Raw genomic sequence first — 11047 nt, 5'->3', positions numbered from 1 at the left:
GGATAATCGCAGAGGAACTAAAATGATAAAAAACGAGAAAAAGAAATACTGCCCTTCAGCTGGCCCCCACCTCTGCACTTCTCACTTTAGTCTTCCAAGTATTTTTCTACTGATTTTAAAAAACGCAATCATCTGATTTATTTAACTTAGTCACATAATACAAATATTTTTAATGCCAATAAACGTGATTCTCCTGCATCGTTTTTGGCTGCATAGAATTCCATTGTATGAGTAAGTTATTCATTCGCTATTTATTTTTGACCACTCAGGTGTCCCTAGTGTCCCGTTTCACAGCCACCTATGTCGGCTGCGCGGCGTGAGGCCCTGCGTTGAGCAGCCCAGCACCTTTCCTTAGGCCTCCGACTGAATTTCCAGGTGGCCCTGGAACAACACAGGCTTGAACCGCACAGTCCCCTCACACACAGATTTTTTCTCTAAATAATGTATTTTCTTTCTTATGATTTTCTTAACATTTTCTTTTCTCCAGCTTACTGAATTGTAAGAATACAGTGTGTAATTCACACAACATACCAACTATGTGTTCATCAGCTGTGGGTCAACTGTAGGCTTTCGGTCAACTGTAGGCTGTTCATAGCTAAGTTTTGGGGGAGTCACATGGATTTTTTGGGGGGATGACACTCCTAACCCCCATGTGGTTCAAGAGTCAACTGTACTTTTATGTACATTTTGAAGCTTTAGATACATAAATCTAAAAGATTTTACAAAATTATATTCCCATGAGCAGCAAGTGTGTGAGTAAGCAGACTTTTCATCACATTTTATAAACAGTCTACACGGATTTTCAAAATACCTTTCCCAACTTAATAGGTGAAATATTACGTACTGTTTTAATTGACATTTCTTGATGGCTCGGAGGTTGAGCTTATTTTCCAGTCAGGGGGCCTTTGCGTGGGGAGCACCCCGAGACCGCGGTGCCGCGTGTGCCAGCTCTGTGCACCGTGCAGCGGGACTGGCTGCGCACACGCCGTCCGGGGCTGCCTGAGCACCTGGCAGGTGTCGTGTGACTTCATGTTCACAACAGGCCTACAGTTACTGCTTGACTTTCCTCCCCGTTTTGCAGAAAAGGAGGCTGACTGAGGTTTGGCGGAGGTGAAAGCGGGGGATGGGGAGCCGAACCATTTCGGAACCGGCACCGTGACCGGATGGTAACGCCCACTCCGCCTGGACTCCTGAGCCAGCCCGGTGGGCGTGCCCCGGGGAGCCTGGGTGCCAGGCACAGGGGACAGCTGCAGCGGCGACACCGAAACCCCTCAGGCCCGCGGGGTCTGTCCGGAGGCACGACCTCGGGAAAGTAGCGACAGACACGACAGCTGCCACATCTCCCCATAAGCGGTACCTTGCCTTTGGTAGAAATGAACGGCAACCAACGTATCCAAACATTTAGACGCCACCTGTCAAAATATTCCTGTCTTGGTGCACAAGATCCAAGACACCCCGTGTGCCAGGCGTCTTGCGACCCTCATTGCGGGCTCAGCCTGGCGCGTTATTTATAACCCTGGGACGCTTCAGGCCCTTTCAGCTTTCAGAGTTGAAGTTAGAGAAGAAACGAATTTAAGGTGCCCTTCTCACAAACTGTTGAGACAGTTCAGAGGGGAGAGCATATCATTAATCTTTTGACAATAATTGTATTTTAATTTTCAGAAAATTAATTTTGTGTCAGCAGCGAACAAACAAGAGAACGTGTTGCGTTAATGGAGCTTACATTCCTGCGGGGCTGGAGGACAACCGTACCAATAGGCGTGTTATTTTAGGAGGTGGAAGGGGCTATGAGGAAACACGAAGTGAGTAAAAGCCAGAGAATGACAGGAGTGACGGATGGGAACTGTGCTATTTTTAACAGGAGGACCTGGGACCTCCTCTCTCCTCTGCTGACGCTGGACAGTAAGGGAGGCAGCAGGCCTGGCAGTCACGGGGACGGTGCCCAGCCAGGGGAAGCGGCACACAGGACCCAGGCGGCGAGGCCTGTGCCCAAATGGGGCCAAGGAGGGCGGAGGACGGGAGAGATGCGGGGGGGCAGGTGCACCTCAGGCCGCTGGAAGGACTTCTGAGCCGAGGAGGGGTCAGTGCTGAGTCACAGCCGCCTGCTCTGTGAAGGGGCCGGGGCAGGAATGCTAGTGAGGCCTGGGCAGCTGCTGCCGCCATGGGAGCCCCGACGAGGGCCAGGCAGGCTGTTGGGGAGGAAAGGCGGGCGGCTGGGGGGCCTGGGTGTGACCGTGGCCCAGAGCCCAGGACGCCGCCCACCCTTCCCCTGCGCGCCTGGCAGGGCCTCTGCAGGCCGACAGGAGGCGGGAAGAAGACCGTCCAGGCCAGTGGATTTTACAGCTCACTGTTCAGTAATGTTTTTTTCTGATTATGAAACTAATATTCATTGAGCTTGTTTTGAGATGAAGAAAATATGAAGAAAAAGTTCTCTCCCCAGCAGAATGTGGCACAGCCTTCGGAGGGGGCGAAGGCCCAGGACGGGGGTCGCGGGGGGAAGGGCGGCTTCTGTAATACTCTCAACAAGAAAGGTGTTTTTTAAAAGACATTAGTCTTGAAATGTTTAGCATATTTTACAGAGTTTCTTCCTGTCTTTCTTTCTAATTCACATTTTGCAGAAGTGCAGGGAGCAGGACACAGTCGGCATCATAACCTCAGCGCGGCCCCGTGGCAGGTGATTCCAGGTTTTTCAACATGACCTTCGACGGACCTGGGGCTTGCCAGCGTGTGAACGTGCCGACCTCCATGGGGATCCTGCACATTCGATTCTTTTCTTTGGGAAGAAAAAATCCTAGAAATGGAGCCTCAAGGTCAAAGGATGGCAATTTCTTGAAAGCTCTTCAAGAAATTAACCATTTCTCTCGAAAATATCAACCACGTCCCAGCCAGCAGCTCTGGGCACTTCCTTTTCCGGGACTGTCTTTTCCAATCGCCAATTTTCAAAGCGAAAGAAAAGAAACAGACACTTCACTATTGCTTTACCGTGCGTGTCCTGTGTCCTTGAGCACTACGAGTTTAAGCCCTAAGGTGTGCTCGTGTGTCTCGGTTGACCTGCCCCGTGTTTCTGTGTTTGCCTCTCCAGGGCCTCCCATGGGTGCCCAAGCAGCTCTGAGGGAAGCTGGGACTCCGTGGGTCAGGAGAGCGGGCCGGGCGCTGGTGCGGGACGTCAGATCTGTCCTCAGCTCCTCTGATCTGGGGCCGGGATTCCTTATGCAAGGACAGCTCAAGCTACCCCAACTCCGGAGCTGAAACAGTTTATTTATCTTAAATGAGGCCAGTAGCTCCCTAGCAACTGAAGAATGACTGGTCCTATTTGCAGATCCCTCCTTTCCCATTGACTAGCATGTGGCCCTGGGTTCAAGCATAAATTCCACAAGGACAGTTCCATGCCTGTTACCCACATGTCAACATGGGAAACTGCAGAGCAACGCATGGGTTTTCCCAGACAACCACTGTGACACACAACCAGAGGCCGACACAGACAAGGACCGGAGGCGCCGGGGGAAGGGCATTCGTCAGGGTTTTGCCAAAACGGGTGTGGACCATCCTCCTGGAGCAGGTCTTCCAGGGTGCCTCAGGTAAACGCGTGTCTCCTCCTGGGCCTGTGGGGTACCGTGAAACGCTGGCCTTCCCCAATGGCCCTGACCACGCGGCTGCAGCAGATGCACTGCAGGGTCACTGTTGAGGTCAGCGTAAGCTAGCGCTTTGGTTGCTCTAGCAGATGCTGGTGACCTGGAGAGGGAAACGGCTCACTGCCACTTCACCTGCATGGGGCACATTGTGTGTTAAATATGCTAACGTTTTTATATAATATCAGTATCTTTAAATATATTATATATTAAAACATTTTCTTCAACCTGAAAGCCATTTTTTTTTCCGATTTTATAACAGATGAAAACATTTTCTCAGGCTCCAAAGATTCCTTGCCTGACGCTGTGTCTGCTGTGCCCACAGGAGCACCCGTCCTGCCCAGCTCAGGGGTCTCCCGGAGCCAGCTCTCCGCAGGCCTGGGTCCCTGCCCATCTGACCAAATGGAACGACTCCCCTCCACCTTTGGTGCCCAGTGCCCGGTCGCTTACAGGAGGTGGCTTCTCATCTCCCTCAGAATCAAAATTAATTTCCCACAGTGACCCCCACGTCCCACGCCATTGGACCTCCAGCTGCAGCCCTGGCTCAAGCCCTGCCTCTCTGCACACCAGCCACGTGGCCTCCTTGCACCTCAGCATCGAGGCAGCCCCACCACAGGGCTGGGCACCTGCCATTCCGGGCTTGATGGCAGCACTGCTCCCTACTCCCATCCTTCAGGTCTTTGCTCAAATGCCCTCTTCCCAGTGAGCCCGACCCTGAATTCCTGCTTAAAATATGTGCATACACACCACTCCCACCAGCTCCCTCTCTCCTTCCGGGCTTTATTTCTCTCCATAGAATGTATCCTAGGCCAGCATGTATAGATGTATTTATACATTTACACAGCTCCCCCCACTGGGAGGGCCGGGAGCTCAACAGGGCCAGGTGGTTTATCCTGTTGCCGACACTCAGCCTTCGGCAGCTACACAATAAACAGCTGCTGGATGCATCCCCACACCCCCTCGGTAAGGGAAGAGCTGAGAGGTATTTTAAGAAAAGAACATGAGCATGAGGCCTAGACAGGCCAGCCCCTGAGGAGGAGCCAGGCACGGACAGGCGGTGTGAAGGTCTAGGTGAAGTCGTCCAGGCGACCCGGTCTCAGCTCCTGACCCCCCGGGGCCGGGAACAGCGCTGCACCCGCCCGGCCACTGAGGAGACGAAACTGATCTGTTCCCGCGGCTGTGCTGAAACCCTTTGTGGCCACTGCTCTCATGTTAATACATCTGCCCTTTTCCTCTAAGGGCAGCAGAGCCAATAAAAAGGCTCACAGGGCCAGCAGGGAGCAGTGACTAAAAGCCACACGTGCTGTAGGAAGTGAGACTGCGGCTCCGCCAGCAGACCCCAGGCCGGGAGCACGTGCACCGTCCCGGGGGGGCTCGACTCAGGGACCTCACTGAGAGTAAGACGTGCAGTTCTACTTTTCACAGAACGATCAGAAATCTAAAACGGCCTGGCACTGGGGCGGCCCCCTCGGAAGGCCCGGTGGCCGCGCGGTTCCAGGCCTGCGCCTCCCGGCTGCTGACAACCTGTGCGGCGCTGACAGGGCTGTGATCACAGGACGGCGAGGGCGCTGGACCCGAAGGCTCACTGGGCGGCATCGGGCAGCTGGAGAGCCATCTCAGACGCTGAATAAGGAAAAATTAACTTATTAAAAGGGGGTGGGGATAGTCAGAGGGAGGGCTACACACTGAGCCCACGGGTGCTGGGTCCAGGATGGCAGCCAAACACACCCGGGGCAGTGAGGCAGGGAGCGTGGAAGCAACGGGAGAGCCGGGCGGGGCTGCTCGGGCTCACTGGCGCCAGAGAGACGGGGCCTCGTCTCCTGGGGTCCCCTGGAGGGATGAAGAGGGCTCTGCCTGCTCCCCCAGGAGAGCTGGGTCCTTCGTCCTGAGTGTATTTCTCTCTTTCTTGCAGGTGGGAATCTTAGGGGTGGTCTCAGGGGAGGGTCCAATAGAATATTCATCTGCTTTCCAGGTGAGCCCTTTCAGGGTCCTGGCCTCCACGGACTGGTCGGTGCCAGGACAAGGGGGTCATTAGTCCGTGTGGCTGGTCCTGAGGCAGCCACTGCGCCACTTGTCTGGTTTTGCTGCTTTTCGGGCCTGGAGCTGAAACACAACTGAGACCTGGATGTTATCTTTAGGGAAGAAACGCTCAGGGGTCTAAACCACACAACCAGGAATGTGCTGGGGGAGAAAGGTCCCCTGGGGACAAGGTCTTGTTTTCCCAGGTTTGCTCCTTACTAGGCATGTGGGGCTTCCTGCCCTGGGGAGTCTCTGTACCTGAGTTTCCGTACCTGGCCCACAGCCCTGCCGACTTCATCTTTGTGAAGTTCAAGCACCCTTTGAGAGCTGAACATAAGGAAGGCCCCATCCCTACCACCTTTCAGTTCCTTCCAGAGCTACGTGTACAGTCCGTGGAGATATGTCAAGGGCATGCAGTTTGAGGCGACAGGTGTGGAAACCAGACCTTCCTCAGGCCTGTGCTCCAGGAGTTTGCCCACACAACGCTCCCATGAGGTCATTTAGGAAACTGACAAGGCCCGTGGAGGCAGCACCAGGAGCGGCAGTGAGCGGGACACCCCGGAAAGGGGGGTGGGCAGGACAGGCTCAGCCCTGAGGGGAGGAGGGAAAGGGCCGGGCTGGGAGCACGGCCTTTCCAGGGGCTCAGGAACACCCGCGTGTCGGGCAAAAACCGGAGAGCAGGTGGAGGGCTGGCAGCGAGCCCAGGCGCGGAGCGACGTGGCCACTGCGGCAGGCGATCTGGACAGCCGCACAGACGGGGCGGGATGTGATAAAAACGCCTGGCATCCAACACCAGTGCTGATTTAGGAGTAAAATCCATAGGTTTGTGCTGTTGCGATCTAAGCCACTGAAGCAAGGGTCACGGTGACGGAGATACAGAGTCACCACTGGCGCTGCTGCTGGCTCCTCCTGGTCGTAACTTCACTGCTTAACACATCACAGTGTAAAGTAATTCTCACCTAAATGCGTGCTGGAAAGTAAGCTTGGCTGACTCTGCGATTCTATCATGCCCAGCAGTTCCAGTCTCGTACACGGCCCCAGCCTGGGGCTCTGGGCCACACGGGGCCCTGCGGCGCGAGCGGTGACCCTTCCTCGCTGGCCCCCACCCACCTCACCCTGCCTGTGACTGGGCAGCCCTTAGGAATCTGGACATTTTAAATATGCCAAAGCTGTTAAGTGCAGGGAAACGTGATGCCAGCTGGCCAGTACTGATGCTGGGTTCTGCTTTTCTTTTTCTTTTTTAAATATATTTTTGATTTCAGAGAGAGGAAGGGAGAGGGAGAGAGAGAGATAGAAACATCAGTGATGAGAGGGTCATGGATCCGCTGCTTCCTGCACGCCTCCGACTGGGGATCGAGCCCGCAACCGGGGCACGTGCCCTGACCGGGAATCGAACCCCGATTGCCTGGATCCTAGGTCGTCGCTCAGCCTCTGAGCCACGCCCGGCCAGGTTCTCTCTCTCTTTTTTAACCCTCACCCAAGGATATGCTTACTGATTTTAGAGAGAGGAAGGAAGAGGGAGAGAGGAACATCGACGTGAGACAGAAACACCGATCGGCTGCCTCCCGCACCCGCCGGCTGGGCATCGAACCCTTGACTCCTGGGTGTACAGGACGCTCACCCAGCCACCCCGGCCGGGCCGAGCGTCTTCGCCGCGTGCCTCTTGGCCATCTGCAAGTCTTCTTTGGAAAAATGTTCAGGTCCTCTGTCCATTTTAAAATTAGATTTGTTTTGCTAATAAATTGCATGAGTTCCCCATATATTTCGCACACTAACCTCTTACTGGAGGTGGTTGCAAACATCTTCTCTGGTTCCACAGGCTGCCTTTCGTCTTCTTGTTTCGCTGTGCGGGAAAGTTTCAGTTTGATGGGGGCCCCGCCGACTTACCTTCGCGTTTGTTGCCTGTGCCGAGTGTCATATCCAGAAACTTAAGGACAAGACGAATCAAGGAGCTTCCCTGTCTTCTTTTAGGAGTTTTATGGTTCCAGGTTTTACATTCAAGTCTTAATCCACTTCAAATTAATTTTGTGCATGGTGTATGGGTCTGATTTCATTCCTTTGTGTGCGGTTGTCCTATTGTCCTGACACCATTCGTTGAAAATTCTAGTATCTTTTACCGACTGTGTGTCTTGGTGCCCTCACCAAAGATTAGTTGGCCCAACGTGCGCGTTTATTTCTGGGCTCCCCGTCCGGTCCCATTGGTCCACGTCTCTCACCCAGGCCTGCAGCGTTTTAAACAGCGAGCTGTGTCCTGCAGTTTGAAACCAGGGAGGACGTGCCTCCGGCTCCCTTCCTTGTTCCTGACTGCTTTGGCTGTTTGGGGTCCTTTGGTTCACATGGAGTTTAGGATTTGATGTTTCTATGAAAAATGCCACAGGTATTTTGATCAGGGTTGTACTGAATCTGTAGACTGCTTTGGGTAATGTGGACAGTTTAACAATGTTAATTCTCCCAATTCATAAACACAGGGTACTTTTCCCATTTGTCTGTTCAATTTCTTTCATCAATGTGTCATAGGTTTCAGTGCACAGGTCTTTCAACTCCTGGGTTAAATTTATTCCTAAGTATTTCACTCTTCTAGGTGCTACTGTGAACAAGACTGTTTTCAAACTCCTTTCCCAGACGGTTGCAGCACACAGAAACACAACTGATTTTTGCTTCCTGCAACTTGATTTAATTCAGTTAGTAGCTCTAACAGTTTTTGGTAGAGTCTGTGGGGCTATCTATACATATGAGGAGGTCGGCCTGGCCAGCGTTGCCGTGGCTGAGCCCTGACCTAGGACCCAGGTCTCGGTGAGGCCCCGGCCGGGCACATGCAGGGTTGTGGGCTCCATCCCCGGTGGGGGCGCCAGGGGGCAGCCTGTCCCTGACCCTCATCACGATGCTTCTCTCCCTCCCTCTCTGAAATCATTAAAGACATAAAAGACATATTTATACGTGAGCATGTCGTACAGGCGGACGTGTTACTTTTTCCTGTTCTACTGGACGCCTGCCTGCTCTGGGTGGGGCTCCCAGCGCTGGGGGAACAGAGGCGGAGCCAGCGGGCGTCTTCGTCTGGTTCCTGACCTCAGATGAAAACTTCCAGCTTTTCACTGCTGAGCACATCAGCGGTGGGCTTATCATATGTGGCCTTTACTAGGTTGAGGTATATTCCTCCTTTGCTTAATTTGTTGAGAGTTTCATTATGATACAATGCTGAATTCTGTCAAATGCTTTTCCCCCATCTATTGAGACGATCAGCACATTCTCCTTCGCGCTCCTTGTTCAGCAGGTTCTCACCCACACCTGGGAGCCCTTGGGTGAAATTCCAGCTCTATCGTTTACCAGCTGTGTGGCCTGGGACAAGTTTCTTAACCTCTCTGATCCCGCTTCCCCATGTGTAACGTGTATCTACCTCATAGGATTGTTACATAAAACTGTGAATTAACCCTTTGCGGTCGTATTAAATTTGGACATGGGTGTCGTACTGGTCGGAATTAATTTCCATTGAAAGAGCAGTGATACACAACATGCAAGATTATGAAGGATAAACAAGAGAAATTATGAACTGATAGAATGAATAGAGTTAAGATTCGTACGGTTCCTTGCTGTGTGGCTGAGAGCAGACAAACGACCGCAAAGGGTTAATAAATGTGTAGTGCTTGCAGTCGTGTCTGGAACAGCAGGCACCTGCAGCGCATTACCTTTCATTTTAATTCACACAGATGTAGAGTGTTAATCAGCACCTTGTCCCATGCTCTAGACAGGCCACCGGGGACAGTGTGGCTTACGTTTGTCCCTGTTTGTTCGTATTTGTGCAGCACATCCAAGCTTCATATCTGCCTGTATGTGTAGGATTGTTTTATATAAGTGAGATCATTCTCTTCAACTTCCCTTTTCACTTTGCTGTATTTTATCATAAAAAACAAATGAGAGCGCAGCCGGCGTGCTCAGCAGTTGAGCATCGACCTATGACCCGGGAGGTCACGGTTCGGTTCCTGCTCAGGGCCCATGCCCGGGGTTAGGGCTTGAGCCCCAGCCGGGGCGCTTCTGGCAGGCAGGACAACGCAGCGGAGCAGGGCCCACCGTGAAGCGGGTAAATCCGGTTACTCACTGACCCTGACTGAGGCCCGATTTTCTTCTTTAAAAGTATTCTAAGAGAATCTGCTGGCATAAAACTAACGCCAGATCCATCCAAACCAAACTATGTCCACAGAAGCGGAGCACAGCCCCGAGGACCGCGGGGGTGCTGTCGGGCGGCACGGCCCGGCCCGGCCGGCCGGCTCCCTCTTAGAAAGGCAGGGCCTCTAATCCGAGCACTGAGCCCCGACACCCGCTCCGGGGGCTGGCTCAGCACAGCGGGAGAGGAAGTCCAGTGCTGACGAAGGCGCGGTGCCTCAGAAATGCCCAGTGAGGGGTCCTTCCTTCCAGTGTCCCCGCTTCCTTCTGCAGCGGGGAGGTCAGGCTCCTCAGGACTGTAGGAGACACGCCAGGTGCTTCGGTCCAGGACCCTGCCCAGGAGGAGCATGCTGGGTCCAGGGCACGCCGCCTCCCCGGGGGCTGGGTCCCCCATCCAGCCCACACACCTGCCTTTGGCTCAGGCCTCAGCCAGGGTCACGAGAGCCAGGTAGGCTCTCGACAAGCGCCCCACTAACTATAAACTTGGAGGGGACACGCGTCCGAAATCTCAGCAGGCCCTCGCTTAGGCCATGGGCCTTCCCCTTGTCCCACCAGGAACACTTCTAGGAATTTATCCTAAGCACACATACACTTAGTCATCAAAAACAGGAGGTTTAAAGCCACGCAGTGAGGACGGAGTTTCGACAGGAACACGCGCGAACCACACAGCTAGTGACGGCCCTGCTGCTGGGGAGACGGAGTCGGGGGCGGCGCCCGCAGCCGGCCCCTTCCAGGCAGCGAACAGCGGACCTTCCCCTGCTTTGCACAGTAAAGACCTGCCTGGAAGATGACGTTTATTGGCAGAACCACCTTCAGTGTGCGAGACGTGCAGGCATTGGGCGGCTTCCTTTTCTTTTTTGTTCTTAGGTATTTTCTAATTTTTTCCTTAAAAATCTGTTATGTACAGAAATACAATATAATTTCTAAATTTAAAATCTAGTCATTTTTCAATACTTGTGATAATTTAAAAATATATCTTCATTCCTTTACTTTCTTCCCTATTTTTAATCAAACATTTTGGCTTTTTAAAAAATCTAGAGACGGGGCAAACAGGGTTGGTTTCCTCAGTGAAAGCAGCGGAAGCTCCCAAACATTCCCTTCGCTCCGTTTTGTCCGTTGCTTTCTTTCAGAACTGTTTGGATTTCCTGAGTATTAGGTATGCATACTAATGACCAGTCCAATTTCATTCTAGGAGCTTAAACATGACAACGGTGAAAACAGCCTGATTCAAAGTTTAAACC

This window comes from Miniopterus schreibersii (genome assembly GCF_964146895.1).
Source record: "Miniopterus schreibersii genome assembly, chromosome: 4".
NCBI classification, from domain to species: domain Eukaryota; kingdom Metazoa; phylum Chordata; class Mammalia; order Chiroptera; family Miniopteridae; genus Miniopterus; species Miniopterus schreibersii.
The sequence above is the reverse complement of the archived record's forward strand: the minus strand, read 5'-3'. Positions refer to the sequence as shown.